Source organism: Callospermophilus lateralis, chromosome 4 (assembly GCF_048772815.1).
Source record: "Callospermophilus lateralis isolate mCalLat2 chromosome 4, mCalLat2.hap1, whole genome shotgun sequence".
NCBI lineage: Eukaryota > Metazoa > Chordata > Mammalia > Rodentia > Sciuridae > Callospermophilus > Callospermophilus lateralis.
Genome location: NC_135308.1, coordinates 159,296,362 through 159,315,376, shown reverse-complemented (window position 1 = coordinate 159,315,376; position 19,015 = coordinate 159,296,362). Strand labels below are relative to the sequence as shown.

The 19,015-nt window shown below is 41.4% G+C and overlaps 1 protein-coding gene across 5 annotated transcripts in view; it reads right to left on the bottom strand.

Moving 5' to 3' along the window:
- Sgsm3 (small G protein signaling modulator 3) overlaps positions 1 to 17,190 on the bottom strand; it is a 32,707-nt gene extending 15,517 nt beyond the window's left edge. For 2 of the 5 annotated variants that reach the window (XM_076855205.2, XM_076855203.1), the window contains exon 1: positions 17,118 to 17,190. The gene's annotated coding sequence lies outside the window, so the exon portion shown is untranslated. Of the gene's footprint in view, positions 1 to 9,488; positions 9,538 to 16,089; positions 16,191 to 17,117 lie in introns of all 5 variants that reach the window. The other 3 variants (XM_077109330.1, XM_076855204.2, XM_076855206.1) reach the window with 3 other exon arrangements.
- Between the last annotated feature and the right edge of the window lie 1,825 nt (positions 17,191 to 19,015).

The window sequence follows — 19,015 nt, the reverse complement described above, 5'->3', positions numbered from 1 at the left end:
TCCTAAATGTTGTTTCTTTCTTCTGGAAGGGCTGAGTAAAGTAGAGGAAACGGGGTTGCCTGAAACAGTGGCGATGAGGTGCCCTGACTGAGACATAGATATCTATCTGCTCCCTCTTCTGGCCTTAGCTGCCTCCAACTAGTCATTCAGCAAACAATGACTGAGCCCTCCCAACCAGGCAGGCTCTAAGGGAACCAGAAAGAAACAGAAAACAGATGAGGAAAAGCACAGCAGTAAAAGGTAAAGTCAGAAGCCAGGGGCTGTTTATATTCAGTGGTCAGAAAAAGCCCTTTGAGGATAAGATGATCTCTGAACAAAGACCAAAAGGAAGAGAGGGATCAAGTCATAGCTGAGGGGAGGGGATCCAGGTAGAAGGTGTAGCAGGTGCAAACCTGTCAAGTCCAGGGCACACTGACAGGTGGAAGCAGCAAAAAGGCATCTAATAGGCTAAAGTGGCCCACGGTAGCCTCAGGGGAGAAGAGTGGGAAGAGGCAGCAGGGGCCAGGAGACTTCAAAGTAGGACAGGCCTTTGGAATTTATTCTCAGTAAACCTGAATCTACTTTGGTTTTGATGAGATCTCTTGGGACAGAAGGTGGTGGATGCATATGGACTTAGCTCAGTTGGGGCACTGAGAAATGGTCAGATTTTGGGTATACTTTAAATAGTTTAAAAGATTCACCTCTTAAGTTTATATATATTTAGAAATAACTCATATATGTACTATATATATGAATATGTAGTATGTACTTTGCCCAAGGCCACCTGGGTGGGCAGTTTTTCCTGCCTTTGGTCACTGTGGAAATCTGCCTGAAAGCAGCCATCTAGGAGTTGGAAAAAGCTATCCAGAGTTAGCCACATCATTCCCCGACCCACCTACCCACTCCTGGCAGCACAGCCGCCCCAGGGCTCAGGGGTATCAGAAACAAAAACTTTGGCACTCAGAAGTTTTTTGTAATTAGCACGGTGCGGTGGCATAGGCCTGTTATCCCAGTGGCTCAGGAGGCTGAGGCAGGAGGATCTCAAGTTCAAAGCTAGCCTCAGTGACTTAGCAAGGCCCTAAGCATCTTAGTGTATCCCTGTCAGAAAAATTAAAAAAAAAACAACAACACAGGGCTGGGATGTGGGTCAGTGATTAAGTGCTCCTGGGTTCAATCCCTCCATACCAAAAAAAAAGTCCATGCTTAAAGGTCCTAGTCTTCTGACTGCTTCAAGTCTCTTCCTCCTTAGTTTGCCAATCCCACAATTTCCAGTAAGACAAATTTTGTTCACAATGCAAAGATGAGATGTCACTATAAATTCATGTGCATATTTGTGAGTATGGAAGGGGCCAGGAAAAGTTCAGTCCATTTCCTATGGCCGCCTTCTGCCAGGAAACAAAGTCTGTAAGCAGCACAAGCATAAAAATTTCTATTTTGGCAGCTGCAGAGATCCTGAAGACCACTGTTTTCTCTGAAAATATGAGAGGACACTGAAATCTACTGATAATAACTCACACAGCAAGAGGACAGCAGAGCTGGGAAATCTGAGAAGGGCTGAAGTAAGAGATTAATGTGGACACTAGATGCTAACAAAACAAAAGTAAAGCCAGGCAATAAATTAATAAATGTTCAATGGGATATAAACATTTTAAAAAAATAAAGGATAAAGTATATGAGTACTTTTTCAAGGTATGGGTACAAAAATACTGGTTTTCCCCTTGGCTTCTAGTCCTTAATACAAGTGTAAACCTCTGCCCAGACTGTCCTATTCAATCTTACACCTGCCACAGCTTATCACCTTCCTCTAGCAAGAGCTTTCTCCTAGAAAGCTCCAGACTCTTTCCAGCTGCTTCCTCCTACCAAAGCTATTTTTCTTAAAAGCAAATTGGATGCTAGCATCTTCTGCTTATTTCTCAACAACTTGCTAGCACCTCAGAAAAAGGGCCACATTCTCTAACAATATGAGGTTCTATCAGCCCCCACCCAAGCTCTATACTCCTCTCACCACCCCACATCTACCCTATACTCTAGTCATTCGGACCCACTTCCATCAGCTGCCGAAACGCACTTTTTTTTTTCTTGGTACCAGGGATTGATCCCAGAAGTACTTAACCAGTGAGTTACGTTCCCAGCCCTTTTTTGTATTTTATTTAGAGACAGGGTCTCACTGAGTTGCTTAGCACCCCACTTTTGCTAAAGCTGGCTTTGAACTTGTGATCCTCCTGCCTCAGCCTCCTGAGCTGCTGGGATTACAGACATGTGCCACAGTGCCAGGCCCTAAGGCACAATTTTTGTATATGCCAGATTGTCTGATCTCTCTCATAGGATGAAATTTCTGTGTAAATAAAATTCACATATTTCAGTATGGGAAATTAGAAGGTAAAAGAAATGTTTCTGAATGAGAAAGTATTTTGTATAGTAAAGTAATATTCTTGTGCTAAAGTCCAAGATGAAAGTGAGGACAAAACTAAGGATGTAAACAAGTTATAGAATATTTAAGTTGCAAAAGGTTTATAGAAGGTACATTTCAAAAAGGTTGTGTATATGATTAAATTGACTATAGTTGGCACCATTAGTTAAAATTATTCAAATTTTAATGTACTGATAGGAAAGAAAGTCTGAACACTGATCTGCTTTTATCAGGATAATTTTCTTTTATCTGTTAGGTCTTATTACTTAGGGAAACTAAGTCTTAAAGGAATTAGGATTTGTACCTGTTTTAAAGTCTTTTAAATGATTACTTCATAATTGATTAAACAAACAACTATTATTTTAGGCTATTACAATATAGTTGATGTCCTAAGCATATGTAACCAGAGATATGTCTACATCTGAGAACCAGGTTTGTATGATCCTTGTCTAAATGTTATGTAAAAGTTTGTAAAATGGAACTTTATGTAGGTTTACCAGCAAGGTAACCAATAAGTGCTCCCCTTTATCTCCCTCTTATCTGTTTGCTTTGCTAAGTCTATTTCTGATCATTAACACTGTATCCTCAATTTATAAGATTTAAGGCTATCTTTTTATTTTTGCTACTACAGCTAATCCATGCAGACCTGTGATAATTGTTACTGTACACTATGGATTCTACATCTTACCTTAAAATTTAAACTTAGTTAATGTAAGCACATCTGTGTGACTGTGACATACTGGCTTCTTTGTATATTAGATGCATTTATGTTCTTCAAGCATATAAGCCTTTTAAAATGTAAAGCTTGGGGGGCTGGGGATGTGGCTCAAGTGGTAGCGTGCTCGCCTGGCATGCGTGCGGCCCGGGTTCGATCCTCAGCACCACATACCAACGAAGATGTTGTGTCTCCCAAGAACTAAAAATAAATAAATAAATAAATATTAAAAAAAAAAAAAAAAGTTGTGCTCCATTAGTGTGCAATGTGTCAAAATGCATTCTACTGTCATGTATAACTAATTAGAACAACAATAAAAAAAAGGTATCGTGTCCAAAAAAAAAAAATGGGAGACCACTTTAAAATTATCTGTAGCAATAGTCTCCTTCACATTTATATAGAAATAACAAATTTGGTTGCTATTTGTCATTTAATGTTTTGTAACTGATAAAGGTAATCTGCTATATATAAAATTTTGTGGGATGGGAATTTAAATGTATTTTTGGAAGGTAATAAGGAGAGCCTGATTACAATTATCAAAGGTTGATATTGTAAAACATAGAAGTATTTTGCCTTTTTTTTTTTTTTTTTTTGCACAAAATAAAGTTAGGAGCTCTCTTAGTTTTTATTTGATTCATGTTTCAGATATAATATTGTATTGTTTGTCAAGAGCTCTGCCTAACCTGAGATAAAAGTCTCTGCCTTTCACCCTACTCCATGTTAGGATGGCTCCAAAGTAGGCTCGACTCAAGCTCATTTGAAGTTTTGCTCAAAGAGTAGATTTTTTTTTTGATGGATAATTATTTTTATTCATTTATTTATATGTGGTGCTGGGACTTGAACCCAGTGCCTCACACATGCTAGGCAAGCGCTCTACCACTGAGCCATAACCCCAGCCCCCAAAGAGTAGATTTTTGTTGTAAAGATTACTGTGATTTCACTGGGCTTAATGGCAAATATTATAATCCCAAAGACATTGGAGGCTGAGGCAGGAGGATCACAAGTTCAAGACCACCCCGGAAACTTAGCAAGGCCCTAAGCAACTTGGTGAGACCTTGTCTCAAACTAAAAACAATAAATAAATAAAAGAGCTGGGATGTCTCTCAGTGGTTAAGTGTCCTGGGTTAAATCCTAGCAACAACAACAAAGTTTCCCAGGATCTCAAAATAACCAATACAAAACTAAGTAAAGGTTTGGAAAAATTACAAAAGATATGTAAGATTGTAAGGGAGTTTTATTAGAAAGTAAAAGATTTGTAAAAGATCTCATATGTGATGAAGTTGATAAATACATGTGTCTTGGTGGAGGCAAAATAAGATGCCGCATGCATGCCAGGCGAGCGTGCTACCGCTTGAACCACATCCCCAGCCCAAGACACAATATCTTTATTTTACATTTATGTGGTGTTGAGGATCGAACCAGTGCCTCATGCATGCTAGGCTAGCACTCTACCACTGAGCCACAACCCCAGCCCCAAAATTATATTTCTTGATTCAAAACTATTATACAAACTGAATGTGGTTTTGGTCTTATTAATTTCATTTTCTATTTTCCTTACAGAGCTTTATAACTTTTGCCTGTTAGTGTTTTGAAGACGTACTCCTTCTAACAGAACAACATGAGTTAATTTGGGATAATAAGCTATCATCTATAGGACAGAAAAGGATATAAGGCTGAATTCCAGTACTAATACTAACCCCCCAGTTAAATGGAAGGGGTAACTATAAAATTAGACATTAAAGTTACTGGTGAAACCAACCTGCTGGATGTTCAAAACCCATACGTGGAAACCAAAGGCAAGAAAGTTATAGGGCTAAGGAAAGAGTAGCCAATATTTTGGGCTCTTGCCCTCTAAGGTAAGCTAAGACCCAGGGAACAATGGGACTGTTCTAAGTGTTCTACAACTTCAAGTGAATCACCTGACCTTCTGACCTGGGGGATCAAGAGGACTCTTAGAGAACAGGAAGCCAAGCAGTGCACACTTTGCAAAGATGAGGGTCACTGGAGAGGGAAATGTCCTTGATGCTTCCCAGGGAAGCCAATTGTGGTCAGCAAGACCTTGACCATCCTGACAGATGGCACAACTGATAGAGGAAAAACTAAAGGAGCCAAGAGGAATCCCTGGAAAATTTCAGCTGATTCTAACAGTAGATAGGAAAGAGGTCAATTTGACCAACTTGTTCTTAACCCCTGACAGGAGAGTACAACCAAAACACAGGCATATTAAAAGATAAGATAACGGTTCTTTCACTTGAGACATAGATTTATGTCAGTCCTCCTGAAAATAAGTAAAACTGGAAGGTTATAACCAAAGGGTTTTTATACAGGAATGCCTGATAAATATCACAAAAAGTTCTGTTAAGGGCTGGGGTTATGGCTCAGAGGTAGAGCACTCACCTAGCATGCATGAGGCACTGGGTTTGATCCTCAGCACCACATAAACATAAAATAAATATACTGTGTCCTTCTATAACTAAAAAATAGATATATTTTTTTAAAAAGTTCTGTTAAGAATCACAGGTTTGGGGGCTAGGGGTGTGGTTCAGTAGCAGAGCACATGCATGGCATATGTGAGGCACTGAGTTCAATCCTCAGCACCACATATAAATAAATAAAACAAAATAAAGGTATATCAACAACTAAAAAAAAAAATTAAAAAAAAAAAAAAAGAGGAGAGCTGGGATTGGGGCTCTGTGGCAGAGCGCTTGCCTAGTATGTGTGAGGCACTCGGTTCAATTCTCAGCACTGCACATAAATAAATAAAGGCCTGTTCATAATAAAAAATAAATTTTTTAAAAAAGAGTCATAAGTTGTTCTGTATCAGTTTGAGATCTCAGATTTTTTTTTCCTGGTATGATTATTATAAACTGCTGCTCAGTCTCCCCTTCTAGAGTTTGCAATTCATCACTTCCTGCCTGGCAACTTGATTTTTAGTCAAGATCTGGAAAGAATATAAGCTTCAACTGAACTGGAAAGGACCTTACCAAGTGCTCCTAATCACCAGGATGGTTATCTGAACTGCTAAAAAGGGGAGAACTTATTACCATGGTCAATTTTCATCTCAGAAAGTTAATGTTTCTAGGACAGATGGCAATACCGAAGAGTAAAATAAAAATGAAACCAAAAGGTATAAAAAGAAAAAGGGGACACTTGTGAGAAATAGAAAGTTAGTGATCCATTTTCAGAACATAGTGTTTAGACTTAACTGGATCCAACTGTAATCATTTTAGTTCTAGCACTTCCCTTTGCCCAACACAATTTTTAAATTAGCTAATCACGTAGATTATAACCCCAAGCTCCTCCAATCAGGGCGAAGGGCAGTGCTGTGTTAGGGATAAAAGCAGGTGAACTGCCACCCAGGTGTGCCTGCTCACTGAATTCCCTCTGGAAAGGGTCTACTGCACACCCTTCTCCAGAAGAACAATTTTGCTTTGCCCATCCACTTTGGAGCACGTTTGATTTTTTGTAGTATCTTGGTATATCTGACAGTTCTCAAACTGCAGAGTGCACAAGAATCACCTGAGAATCTGTCTTTCCTACAAGTGAGGCTAATGCTTTTGGTCCAGGGGATACACTTAGAATCAATGATCCGAATTCTCCTCTGATCATTCTTTCAAATTTTTTTTAGATGTGACCTCCTCTAACAAGCCTTCCAACTTCCATGTTCTTCTACTTCCTTCCCTGATAGAATTAATAATGGTACATTCTCCTATCATTTCCTATTTCACAAGATAGTATAATTTGTTGTGGCTGGGGCTGTAGCTCAGTGGCAGAGCGCTTGCCTAGCATGTGTGAGACACTGGGTTCGATCCTCAGCACCATATAAAAAAAATAAAGGTATGCTGTCTATCTACAACTACAAAAAATTTTTTTAAAAAAGATAGTATAATAATTTGTTCGTGTAATTGTCTATCTGCACTATATCCAGTACCTGGTCCATTACCTGACATAGCAGACATTAACAGATAAACGGAGAGAACCTGACTTCTATAAGGTCACCATGTTTATGATGCTCTGTTCAGGTCCTGGGCCCTGGCTCCTATTGTCACCCCGCAACTCCCATCAACTTGTAATGCCCTCCACTTTACCTGATTGATACTAACAGGCTCAGCTCAAGCATTGTTTCCAAGAAGGCTTCTTTGACACTCTTCCTGCCTTGGTTTGTGTTAAGAGCTCCTGTTCCTCAGTGCTTCTAAGTGACCTGCTTATAATATAGTTATCTTAGAACTCTAGTAAGCAGAACTAGATCAAACCCTACAGAGGCCCTCTGGCCTACAATTTCCACTTCTGGAAATTTATTCTACACTTCAGCAAAATGACCTATACACAGGGTGCTTCCCTACAGCTTAGTTTGTGAAAACAAATATTAGATGGAAAATACTGGAAAATTTAAATATCCATTGTTAGGGGACATTATTCCACTGTATAGATGTACTATGATTTATAAATTATAGTACATCTATACAGTGGAATAATGCACAGCTGTCAAAGAAGAATGGAGAGCTGGGCATAGTGACACACACTTATAATGTCAGCTCCTCAGCAGGCTGATGCAGGATGATCATAAATTTGAGGCCAGCCTCTGCCACTTAAAATTAGTGAGAGCCTGTCTCCAAAGGAAAAAAAAAAGAAGTGAGAGGGAAGAAAAAAAGAAAGAAAGAAATGGGGGTGTGGTTTGGTGGTAGAGTGCTTGTTTAGCAAGCACAAGACATAGTTTGATCCCCAGTACCTTAAAAGCAAAACAAAATGGGTCAGATTTTTTTTTTTTTTGGTACTGGGGATTGAACCCAAGGGCACTTTACTACTAAGCTGCATTCTCAGCTCCACTCCCCCCCACCTTTTTTTTGAAATATTAAAAATTGGGCTGGGATTATGGCTCAGTGGTCGAGCGCTTGCCTAGCATGTGTGAGGCACTGGGTTCAAATCTCAGCACCACATATAAACAAATGAATGAATAAATAAATAAATAAAATCTATTTAAAAAAAAATCATTAACTTTATTAAATCTCCATTCCAGAGTCCACATTACGAAAACATTTATTTAATAGAATGGGAAGTACACATAAAGCACTTTTGCTACATAAAAAAATAGGGTGTTCATGTCAACAAAAGCATTTGGTGAGCTGTCCCTGCCCCACCTTTTGTAATACCATTCCTGCTTAAAAAAACAACTGGCAGAGGGCAGGCACAGTGGCTCAGTAGGCTACTGCAGTAGGATTGTGAATTGAAAGCCAGCCTCAGCAAAAGTGTCCCCCTGCCCTTTTTAAAGCAGGGTCTCACTAAATTGCTTAGGGCCTTCCTAAATTGCTGACGGTGGTCTCCATCTTGCAATCCTCCTCCCTCAGCCTCTCGAGTCGCTGGGATTACAGGCATGTGCCAACACATTCAGGTTTCTAATGTCTTTTGCAACCTCCTTTTTGTCTTACAACCTGTTGCTACTAATCAGTTGGGCCTAACATCATTTCTCACCATCATGATTATTATAAATCTCTCACTGGGACCTCTGACTCTGATCTTGCCCTCCTCGCTCTATCTACTATCTACCCTGCAGTCACAGAAACTCTTTCACAATTCAATTATTTCCTTTCCCTCTTCAAAGTTTTTTTTTTTTTCCTTCCCTCTGTCTTTAGGAAAGTGTATTTGCGAACTTACAACAACCCACATGACCAGGCAGCCATAGTTAACCCTTGCAAGTCTCATCTTTCAACATGCACCTCTCACTCACCCCAACACTAGCTTCAGACTTTTTTCTTACACAGTGTACTTCTTTCAGATTTTGAACCTGCCTACTTTTTCTCAGAGCATTCTGCTTGAAGCTTGAAACTTGGAACCTATCAAATCCTATGGCAGGGTAACTAGAGGATGCTAAACTTCTAGAAATGGATCCTCCTTTGGTTCCCCCAGTAGTTTTTGTTGAAAACATGTTTATTTTTCCCACCATTATTTGTGTCCCTTAGGTGAACTCAGACGGACTCACCATTCATTTTTCTGAACTGTTTCCTCCAAAACTGGAATCAGCATAGGAACAAAAGAAATCCAATAATCACACACTCTCCCATGAGCCCTACTCTTGCTCCTACCAGGTTCCCAGCTGGGGCTACTGTCCCTTCCCTGAGTCAATATTTTCTCTGTAACCACAGATAAGTGATCCTTTAAACAAGATTAAGGTATGACTGTAAGGTAGAACATGAACTGTGGAAACAGACCTGGAAAAGCAGAACCTCCCCTACAATTTAGCAAGCTAAGGTATGGGCCTCTCCTTTCTGCTCAGCAGCCCAGAAAAGTAGTCTTCCTGTGAGGACCTGCTAAGGGTCACAATCACACCCTTTCCCACAAGATCTTCATGCAAGATATTTAACCATCCACAATAATCTTATTACTTACCTCAGTCCCTCCCAGGGTCATTTCTTTAATATTTACATCCTGGCAGTATCTGGATGGTGATAAGGAAAGCAAAAGAAAGGGAACTGCACAGACCTTCTGCCATTCCCACCATCAAGGAGCAACAACCGTCTTGGGAGTAAAAACAAAACACTGGTTAGCTAACTGACTCAACATTCAACTGGCTCTGAAAAGCAGCAGGTGAGAGTTTTTGAGGGGCTTAAAACACTTGAGGCTTTAAGCAAAAAAGGTCACTGAGAAATTTGTTTAAAGATTTATACTGACAAAGGAGCATAGGGCTCTTAAAAGGAACAGATCCTAAACATAGTTCCTCTTTCTTTTAAAATTAAACCACATGCTGGACACAGTGGCACACTCCTGTAATCCCAGTCACTCAGAAGGCTGAAGCAGGAAAATCTCAAATATGAGGCCAGCCTCAGCAATTTAGTGAAGCCCTGTCTCAAAATAAAAAAGAAAAAGGGCTGGGGATGTGGCTCAGTAGCAGAGCAAGAATGTGTGAGGCCCTGGCTTAAGCCCTCAACTCCCTTCTTCTACAAATCAAAACTGCACAGTTGGGCTAGGACCTTGGTTCAGAGGTAGAGCACTTGCCTAGTATGCATAAGGCCCAGGATTTGATCTCAGAACCAGAAAAATCCCCAAATCAACAAAAAAATCTGCACAATCTTTACATCTCCCTCTCTTGAGAATGGTCTTCTCCCTTCCCAGGTTAACTCTTCAATCCAGCTCCTTTGTAGTACCTTCCTTTGTGTAACTTCAGTCTCCTCCTCTCCACTGTCTTCATGTCCAGTGTATATAACCTCTGATCTCCTGAATCTTTAATTAAATTGAAACAAAGCAACTGTATCTGGACTCATTCAAGCCACCTATCTTTCTATCTCTTCATCTATTCTACTGACATTTTAAAAAACAGTGTAAGTTCTGCACCATGCCTCATCAATCAATTCACACTAAGCTTTTGTGGTCCAGCTTCTCTCACGGCTTGGACTCCCTAAGGCCTCCAGTGATTTCTTTCTGTGGCCTGATGCCTTAAGCCCCTTGCAGCAACAGAAACTACTGACTTAGTCCAGGTTTTTGAAACTGTTTTCCTATGACTCTAGGGCGCTGGCAACATCAGTTTTTCTTTTCTACTTAAATGCTTCTCTGTATGTGTGTGCGTGTTGTGGGGGATACTTGAGATTGAGCCTTCTCCGTCTTGCTCAGCAGCCCAGCCCTTCTCTTCCTCCTCCTGTTATTATTATCATCATTTTACATACAGGGGATTGAATACAGGGGCACTTTTAACACTGAGCTACATATCCAGTCCTTTTTTATTTTTTATTCTGAGACAGGGTCTCACTAAATTGCTGAGGCTGGCCTCGAATTTAGATCCTCTTGCCTCAGCCTCCTGAGTTGCTGGCATGTGCTACCCACCTGGCTACTTAACTGCTTTTTTAATCAACTCTTCTTTCTCCACATTCCCCAATCAGTCATCTTTTAATATACTCTAATTGATCCCTATTGGGGAATCCATTCCTAATCCAAATGGGAATTTAGCTATAATTGTCATACAGATAAACTATAATCTCCATCTCATACTGCTGACTTTTTCAACTTTCTATGAGACAGTTTGACTAGTTTATAATATGACACAGGAGTACAAGGAGGTGGACAAGTAGGGAAAAGCCAAAAATGAGTCTGTTCTAGAAAGATCTGTCTTAGAGTATAGAGACTCAAATTTCAATCACAGAATCATCTCAGAATTGTATAAAACTTCACAGGCCACCTAGGACAACTACTCTTTAGATTACTAAACCCATATTACTCCTCCCAATCATCTTGTCTTGGATTGAATAATTGTTGTGGATATAAATATATATCTCCATGTATCAAGACAGACTGTCCATTCCCAGACAGCTCTGCTTTGGCTCTAACTTGAGCCAAAATCTACTTGCTAGTGTCCACTCTTTGGTCTTTTCAGTGGCATTTGATGAACTACATTTTTATGTTTGAAGAGAGCTTTCACCCTCCTCTGAGACTTCTCTTCAGTTCAAGTTAGCTAGTTATTTCAATGATTTAAGTTGCATGACCTCCTGTTATGTAACAGTAAGTTAAGGGAATCTGAGTTGCAAGCCAGAAAAGCTGACTCTACGTAACTTAAATTATGTACTATAGAAATGTAATAAAGACTATGCTATGTGGTAGGGCACAGAATTGAGGAAAAGTTAAATAATCAAATCTTCAGAAATAAACAGAAGCTGGGTATGTGGTATGGTGGCACACCTACAATCCCAGTTACTTGAGAAGGTAAAGAATCAAGTTTGCCTTGGCAACTTATAGTGAGACCCTATCTCAAACAAAAAGGACTAGGGTTGTACAAGTGTATGTGTAATGTACAATGGCACCACCCCAGGATTCAATCATCTGTACCACCAATGCAAAAGAAAAGCAACAGCAGCTCCAGTGTCTAAATATTAGGAATTAGCACATGGTTATGAAGAAGCTTCAACTGTGTGTCATTGTGTGACAAAATTCAACCTAAGATTCAACCTATGATTAAAATTAAAGAAGGAATGCATCTAAATAACTGCTGATCTAATGTGGGTCACGTACCCACTACCCACGTGGTCAGGAGTGAACTGTTTCCAAAGAAAAACTGAGCTGTTGTTCCCAGAAGAACCTGGACTAGATGCTAGATAGGCCAAAACAACTTAATGCCTAATTTTCAAAAGGAAGGGGAGTTGATTAACTGTGTAATATTCAAACAGTAGTACTGTAAAGATCAGTTATAAAACAGACTGAAAACTTGGCCTCATTACTTCAGTCCTATGCTACCACTGGTACTACTAATATCTACCATGTGTTGAGCACAACAATCCTGTGAAGCATTCATTCAACAGTTACCAAGTACCTACCACTATTCTAGGAGACAAGGGTGAGGTGAAGAAGACAAAGGCCCACTTTCATAGAGCTTACACTGAAAGCAGATATTACAAAGAAGTGATTGTAGCTCAGTTCCTAGGCCTGTCAAGTCTCTAAAACCTATACTTTATCTCTCAACCATGTCATCTTTCACTGAAGAGAGACAGCTTCTCCCGAAAAGACATGCATATTTCTAAACATGCATACTTCTAGAGCAATTTAATGTTTCTCCTTGTTGGCAGCCCAGTGGCACCTTCTCAATAAAGTATCCCTTCCCCAACTCCCAAGACTATAAAGAATGCCCAGGGGCTGGAATTATGGCTCAGTGGTAGAGTGCTCGTCTATCATGCTTGAGGTACTGGGTTCAATCCTTAGCACCACATAAAATGTAAAATAAAGATATTGTGTCCACCTAAAACTAATAATATTTTTTTTAAAAAAAAGAATGCCCAGGGCTGGGGATGTGGCTCAAGCGGTAGCGCGCTTGCCTGGCATGCGTGCGGCCTGGGTTCGATCCTCAGCACCACATACAAACAAAGATGTTGTGTCCGCGGATAACTAAAAAAATAAATATAATAAAATTCTCTCTCTCTTTAAAAAAAAAAAAAAAAGAATGCCCAGCCAATAGTTCCATATTATACTAACATGTATAAACCCTTTTCTCCCTTGTTAGTCCCTAAACTCTCAAGGACAAAACTGCCTCAGCATCTTTATAAGCCTAGAAGATGACACAAACGTAGATATTCAATGGGTGATTGGAGTTCATGAGAGCAGTTGCAGTAGAGTTGAGCATGCAAACCATACTACAATGCATTAAGGAGTAAACGGAAGAGAGAGGTATAGAGTTTGCTGTATAAGGACAAGTCTAGAAAGGAAAAGTAGGAGAAATGGCAATTATTTACAAGATCACAGGAAAAGTTGTGTGTGTGTGTGTGTGTGTGTGTGTTTAAGAATGAGAAAGAGTGGACTGGGAGTAAAGTTCAGAGGTACAGCATTTGCCTAGGAAGTCCAAGTGTCTGGGTTCAACCCTCATACTCCATTAAAATGAAAAGGAATGAGAAAGACATGAATATGTTTGTTGATAAGGTAATACAACACAGTTGAAAGAGCAGGAATTTAGAGCTTCTGGCTTTCTTGCGGGGTGCTTAACTCCTGTGTCTCAATTTACACATATGTAAAATAGAATACCTACAGCTCACTGTGACAATTACAGTACCTGTGAAACATCAGGTATTCAATAATTGTTATCAATGAGTATTAATATAGGTAGAAGCCTGACTCTGGTGTTCTAACCTCTCCCACCTGGCTTGCGTTCCAATCTGCATTTCCTGTACAAGTGTATGTGTAATATACAATGACAAAGAAACAGGATCTTTATTTCTTCTGTGTGTACCACACTTTGTGCTATTCCCACTTCCTGTAACAGTGTGCATGAAATCATGAATGGCTGCTGTGGAAAATTACTGTGGTTACCAGCTGAGACATAGACAATCTGGTGAATGAGCCCAGGAAGCTGATGTTAAATCACCAATGTACAAGATTTTGGACTATTGCCAAAACCTTCACTGGAAACCAAGAAGAAATACACACACACAGAACACTTCTTAAGATTCTAAGCTGGTAAGGTGTTCTTGAATCCAGTCCAGGCACAGAAAGATGGCTGTATAATAATAAGAGATAATTATCTCCTGAGTTCCTTCTCAAATTTCACTCCAATATCAGGTTTATTTCTGCAAAGTACTACTTTTCTGTCAATGTGACAAATTCCCAAGGAAGGTTAGTATACTTTTTTTTTTTTTTGGTGGTGTTGGGGATTGAACCCAGGGCCTTGTGCATGTGAGGCAAACACTCTACTGAATTTTATCCCCAGCCCCTTAGTATACATTTTTATATGGAAGTAACATTTTGTTCACTGCTCCCCCTCCCTTTTTCCCCCCTTTCCCAGTGTTGGGGATGGAACCTAGGGCTTCACAAATGCTAGGGAAGTGCTCTACCACTGAGCTACACCCCCAGCATCCTAGAACCTTTTAAAGTTAATGTTCTGGTTATAGGTCATGTTCACCTATTACCCATATATAATCTACATAAATACTTCGCCACTTATCTCTGTTCCATAGATCACATACTTCCATGCTTAACAAGGGATAGGGAAGAGGACTAAAGCTGAGGCTGTCACAAAAATTAGTGATGCAAAAGCTACATTCAGGTGTTGGTGGTATGTAGTTCAGTAGTGCAGCCAGGTTCTAGGTACAATGCCTAGCACCAAAAAAATAAAGTAAGGGGGCTGGGATGTGGCTTAGTGGTAGAATGCATGCCTAGAATGTATGAGGCCCTGGGTCTGAACTCCAGCACTGCAAAAAATTATAACAACAAATAAATAAAGATTAAAATAAAAAAATCTTAAGCTACGTTTACTGGCAGGCATAGTAGCACACACCTGTAATTCCAGCAACTTGGGAAATCGAGGCAGAAGGGTCACAAATTCCAGGCCAGAGACCCTAAGCAACTTGGTGAAATCTTGTCTCAAAATCAAAAATAAAAAGGCATGGGGAGAGGGAAGGACTGGGGATGCAGCTTATTGGTAAAGTGCCTCTGGGTTCAATAGTACCAAAAACAACAACGAAACACCACATTTACTTAGAATTACCAAAATTATCAAAAAACAAAAAGATCAAACTCAAAATCACTTACAATCAATCAAGGAGAACAGAAATGAACATGTAAAAGAAGATGTAACTTTAAGGTTAGAGTTCAGAGAGAACTGGGAGAACTGGAAGAGGAAGAGGAAATATATGTACCTACAAACTTAATCATAACTATAGCCAAAAAAACTACATGCAAACCAGTTAAAGTTGAAAACTTTTTTTTCTTTTTGTGAATTAGCCTGATTAAGAACTTGAACTTACCAAGAAAAAATTAAAAGGAAAACATTCCAGAACATCTCCAAACAGTCCACAAAAAAATCCAAAACCAAACTAAACCAAGAAGAGCCAGGAATCACAGACTTGTAATCCCAGTGACTATGGAGGCTGAAGCAGGAGGATCCCAAGTTTAAGGCCAGCTTGGGCAACATGGTCAGACCCAACTCAAAATAAAGTTTAAAAATGGCTGGGGATGTGGCTCAGTGGATTCAATTGCCATTCCCCCAATACAAACATACAGACACAAACACACACACACACACACACACACACACACAACCATCTACCACAAACTTTGCTTGAAGCACTAGTCTGAAAAGACTGGAAGTTACTGGAAAGTTCGATACAGTCATGTAGTCACTGAAAAGAATCTTTAAAGCAACTTTATTTTATCCATATTAAAAGCAGCCTAGGGCTGTCCTTGTAGCTCAGTGGTAGGGCACTTGCCTAGCACAAGTGAGTCACTAAGTTCGAATGAATAAAATAAAGGTCCATTAAAAAAAAAAAAAAAAAAGTAGCCTGAATCAGCAACACAAATACTGAAACAGACTGAATTTGCACTGGACTTCATCTGAAATTGAGAATGGCTTCCGCCTGAGAGAGATGACCGGGGAGGCTAAGACCCTTGTCAACTGTTCCTCCAATCTGTTTCTCCATCACTAACAACCTCTCTTTTGGTACATTAAGTTCTGAAGAAAGCCCTCTGTAGTACTTTCTCTTCTCAGTTAAAAAGATAAGGTGTTGCAGAGCCCAGTGTTCCATACCTGTAATCTCAGCGATTAGGGAGGCTGAGGCAGGAGGATCACAAGTTCAAGACCAGCCTCATCAAATCATCTAGACCCTAAGTACTTAAGAAGACCCGGGTCTGAAAATAAAAACAAAAAAAGAGCTGGGGATGTGTCAGTGGTTAAGCGACTCTGGATTCAATCCCTGGTTCCAAAATACGTACATAAATAAATAACAAGGTGTTTATCTAAGAGAGAGAGGGGGGGGGAGAGGGGGGGAGAGAGGGGGAGAGAGAGAGAGGGATGTCCTGCCACAGAAGCCCTCGCTCCTTTAAGCCATAACGAGGTTCCAGGGACTGGAACCTGTAAACATCTGTGAAAGTCCTGTCTTTTGTCCTACTACGCCCCTTCCCCTCCTAACAACTTTCCTTGCCACAGAGCCTTTTGAAGATGGAACTTTGAAACAACGAAGTTTCTGCCATCTTCCTTCAAATCTGTTTTGAATAAAACCTATTTTTCTACCAATCTGACTCCGAATATTCCTGGAATATTTCCGAGCTCTGTGACCTAACCTCTATCTCCCGGGCGGGAGCTCGTGCCTCCCGGTAAGGAGACACTAATTTTCAAAATTCCGGTCCCACCCACGCGGGGCGGCCTGGCTACCGCACGCCTCGCTTCCCCGAGGCGCCCCCGCCGGGCCCGCAGTGAGCCGCCAAGCCGAAGGTTCCAGCGGAACCCGTGGAGTCAGCGCCGGCGAACGTGCTGGAGGCAGCCGTCCTCAAGACGCCCGGGCAGCAGGTGCGCTTTCCATAAAACCCTTCCCAGCCGCCGGAGCCCGCAGCCCGCAGCCCGCAGCCCGGCGGCCTGCGTCCAGGGCGCCACCGACCCGCGGGCCCTGCACCGAGCCGGCCAGCGCACGCAGGGCCCCGAGCCCGCCGGCCTCGCCCGCCGCTCCTCAACCGCGCCTACGGCCGGTCCGTCGCTGGGTCAGAGTACAGCTGACCCGCAGCCACCACCCCAGGAGAAGGTGGGCGCCGGCGCCACTCTCCGGGTCTCCGCGAACTCACCTGCCGGCGCCCACCTCAGCGCCAATCCCGAACGCGCTCGCGGACCCAAGGCTCGCTCCCCGACAGCGCGCTGCGGCACCTCTGCGCACGCGCGGTCGGCCGCGGGGCATGCTGGGGGCAGTAGTCATTCCCGAGCGTAGCACCATCGCGCCAGGACCCGGCTCGAGCGGCTTCGGAGGTGCCGAGCCCAACGCAGTTTGGAGAGAATCAGCAGTTCGCGCCGGGTGGGCGCGGCAAGGCCAGGGAGCGGCCATTCCTTGCTGGTGCACAGAACACAGCTTGGTTCACTCTTACACAATTCAAAACAGATTGATCGAGGTCATGCCCAAGAAGTCCACCCTCCGCACGTGTGATGCTGGGCGCGCTGTCAGAGGGCCTGCTTCTGAGCCACGTAGCCTATTAACATTGAGCTCATCCATAAAATGAGAATGTGGACTTGTGGTTGCTAGGAGTCAACAGTCAGGAAAACGATGGCCAATCTCTCCTATGCCTAGCTTGGAAAGAACATGCCTGAGAAAAATCACCCAAAGCTACCACACATTACAAAAAATTTCCCCAAGACTTTTCACCCAATTCTGAACGCGTAAATTTAGTTTGAGAGGTGCTTATTAACATAAACAAGGACTCCTAATGGTGTTGACAGGTGGTATCAGAGCACAGGCAAAGGCTAACACAAGACAGTCTTAAATCACGCCCTCACTGTACCATGCGTGATCTACCAAGCATTTTGGCAAGTCTTCAAAACATTTATGTGATGAAAGCAGGGTGAATTGTATCATTCCCATTTTATGGAAGGAGGACCAGGCCAAAATAAGAGCTAATTAAATGGCAGAACAGGTTCTGAACCTATTTTTTAAGATTATTTTTCTTCCCAATCACAACATTGCTTGGAATTCTGCCTTTAAAAGAAATCACATTAATGGGGCCGGGGATGTGGCTCAAGGGGTATAGCGCTTGCCTAGCATGCATGAGGCACTGGGTTCAATTCTCAGCACCACATAAAAATAAAATATCGTGTCCACCTAAAACTAAATATATATATATATATATTTTTAAAAATCACATTAAAGTACAGAGCATGGTGGCCCACACTTGTAATCCCATTAATTTGTGAGGCTGAAGGAGGAGGATCCCCAGGTTGAGGTCTCAAACAAAACAAAAACTGGGGATGTAGCTCAGTGGTGGAGCACCCCTGGGTTAAAATCCCCAGTACTGCAAAAGAAAAAATAACCTTAAAGCAATGAATACTAGATCCCCCTCGTCTTCCCAACCTCACCATTTTGTTGTTGTTGTTGTTGTTGCAGTACTGGGGATTGAAGCCAGGGGTGCTTTACCACTAAGCTACATTCTTATTATTAAGACAGGGTTTGAAATCGGGTTCATCATTTCTGCCTACTTTTCCAACAGACATCATAGAAAACTAAAGATATGTCAATGCTTCTGACAAGTAAAGCTTCTAGCACTTCACTGGCACTCCAGTGGAACACTTGTTAGAGCTTAATACTGACTCTAAAAGCCATGCAGACTTCCCTTTTAAGGAATGGGAGACTGTCTAACTTCATGAAACATTAATTTATAAATGTTTTGTAGGAATTTCACTCACACACAACTTCCATTACTTAGATGAGAGAAAGAAAAATGTCAAATTTTTAAAAGCTTCGTAGGACACAGCACCCAGGACGAGGCCCTTCTTGATTCTGGCAATGCCAGATGGGTGTAGATGGAGCCAGGTATACTGTACCAATCTGCTAAGCACCACTCAGGTAAGAATACACAGCACCATGGTGAGTGAACATGAAATATTTCACCAGCTAAAACCCAAGATCAGCAGTGTGGAGTTCTTGTAATTGAAAAGTTGCACCATTTCAAGAGCACCTTTTCCCAGTTTAATTTACAAA